Genomic DNA, 2,648 nt, shown 5'->3' on the forward strand with positions numbered 1-2,648 from the left:
AAAAAAAAAACAAAAACAAAAAGAAAGGCAAAACAAAACAACCAAAGCACCTTTTCCCCTGCCTGCAGCTGATTTATCTGGGAAGGAGTCGGCATTTTCCCATTGTTTGCTTTGCTCCTACTTTTCTTTCTATCTTTAAATCCTCCCATCAAGCCTGTTGCTAGGAGCCCTGTTACTTGGTTACATCCAGCTTCCCAGGACCCATCCAGCTGTATCCAAGATTTATTCCCTGTTTTCTTCCCCGAACACACAAAGACAGAGCGGGGAAACAATAGCAGGAAAAACAAAATGTGAGGATAAGGGAGTTGTTTCTTTTTAAGACATGAGGTGAGTGAACCCCCTGTGTGTCTCTAAAGTCTTTCCCTCAGCCATAAATCTGGGGGGGAAATGTGGGGGTTTTGGTGCTGGTTGTTTTTTTTTAAAGCTTCCAGTTTTCCAGCAGAAATTTGGGAGGGCGAAAACCTCCCCAGAGATTTCCACTGGGAAATGCCCCCCAGGTCCTCGTAGGAGTGTAGTTCAGAATTTTCTTGGAATCATGGAATATCCTGGGCTGGAAGGGACCCACAAGGCTCGTTTTGTGCCTTCTTTGTGCAGGATGTGGGTGCAGGATCCTGGGAAGAGGAGCAGCACTCCAGGCCAAGGAGCTGCCACGGCCTTGGATGTCTGTTCCCAGGGTGGGAAAAGGCAAACCCTGGTTCTGTTGGAAACCCCACAGCAGCTTTTCCAGCTCAAACTGCAATTTCTGTATGATTTTTTTTTTTCCAAAGCCTGGAGTTGCACACGAAAAACATTCCCCATTTTCTGGGAATCATTAATTGTGACGAACGCCCAAATGGAGAGTTAAACACAGTGAAGAAAAACAGTTTCTATGAAATCTTCCTCATCATGTTGTTCTTCCAGTCTCTGTGTTATTCCTTCAGTTTCTTTGGCATCTCATGCCAGAGGTTGATGGTGTGCACTGGGCAGGGTTCTCATCCCAGGTTTCTTAGAATCATGGAATGCTTTGGGTTGGAAGGGACCTTAAAGCCCATCCAGTTCCACCCCCTGCCCTGGGCAGGGACACCTTCCACTAGACCAGGTTGCTCATATTCCAGACTGATCTCAGCCACGTGCTAGTGATGAAATCAAAGTCAAAATTGAGAATTCCAGTTTTTGGTGAGTGTTTTTGCCCATTCCATGAGCTGAGGTTTGGCTGCCCCTCACCTGTTTCCAGCAGAAATCCCTCCTGAAGATCCAGAAGCTCCAAGAAGCTGCCCTGGGGAGCTGGAGGTGGCTGGGTTTTCAGGGCACGACAAAAACCCTCTTGCAAAGCATTTCCTGAGCTCTGCCAACCAGGAGGATTAGATTTTGTTTTTTTTAAGTAATTACTTGAATAAATATTTCCTTTCCAAACTTGCAGGGCCCAGGGCAAGGATCTGAAACTTTAGTATGGAAATGAATGTAAACTCTTCTGCAGCTTGACAGAAGAGTTGAACCCACAGCAGGATTGAACCTGCAGCAGAATTAAACCAATTTAACCAGCTGGTAATTACCCACAAACACTCTCCCTTCCACTCCTCCCTAATTCCTGGGTTTTCTGGGAGTGCTGGCTCAGCATGACCTGGGGGCAACAGGCTTCAAAATTGTCTTTAAAAAAGCCAACCCTGAGGATTTTCAAATCTTATAAAGTTTTTAGTGACTTGTGTTTGGTGACTGAGGCAGGAGAGGAGAGCACAAGGCCTGTTCCAGAGGTGAGGGAAGTGAGGAATTGGGGTTTTAGGGGTGGGAAGTGTTCAGTGTTGCTCCCGATCTGGGTAAAGGGGTCCAGCTGACACAGCCAGTGAGATCTACTCCTTTGTCATGGAGCTTTGCCCTCTTTCCATGAAATTGCCATGAAGAATACTCAGCTGCCCTTTGTCTTCCTCCCAAGAAAACCTTCAGAGTTGGCCCAGGAGTCCAAAGGTGTTTTGGCTGTGACCCCCCTCACCTATATCCAGCTCCCAGAGCACATGGGGATAGCAGCTCCCTCCTGCTGCTATTCCCAGAGCAACAGGGATCACTCACCAGTACAGACCAGTACAAACCATTTCTAATGTGTTTATGCTGCCAAAGCCACATCCCTCTGCCTTCCCTGCCTTGGGAATCACTGACCCTCCACAGCTCCAAACGGGGCAGCTGTGGAGGAAATAAGAGGGAACAGCCTCAAGCTGTGCCAGGGGAAGTTTAGGTTGGATATTAGGGAAAATTAGGAGAGGGTTGTCCAGCCCTGGCACAGCTGCCCAGGGCAGGGGTGGAGTCCCCATCCTTGGAGGGCTTTAAAAGCCATGTAGATGTGGCACTTGGGGAATGGGACAGTGGTGGCCTTGGCAGTGCTGGGGGACAGTTGGCCTCGATGATCTTAAAGATCTTTTCCAACCTGAACTATTGCATGATTCCAGTTCCCTTCTCCACCCCACGAGTGCTCTGGGCTTCCTTCTTCCAGCCCACCAAGCCCCAGTGAGTCTGGGGGGGTCTGGGCTGCCCAAAAGTGCTCGCTGGTGACAAAAGGCAGGCGTTGTCCCCAGCCAACCCTGCTCTGGGGTGACACACCTTGAGCAATCGGCCTTCCCTTCCTGTTTAGTTCTCCTGGAGCACCAGGCTTGTCCAGTCAGCAGGATGATGACCAGGGC

Source organism: Lepidothrix coronata, unplaced genomic scaffold (assembly GCF_001604755.1).
Source record: "Lepidothrix coronata isolate B3197 unplaced genomic scaffold, Lepidothrix_coronata-1.0 Scaffold187, whole genome shotgun sequence".
Taxonomy (NCBI): Eukaryota; Metazoa; Chordata; class Aves; order Passeriformes; family Pipridae; genus Lepidothrix; species Lepidothrix coronata.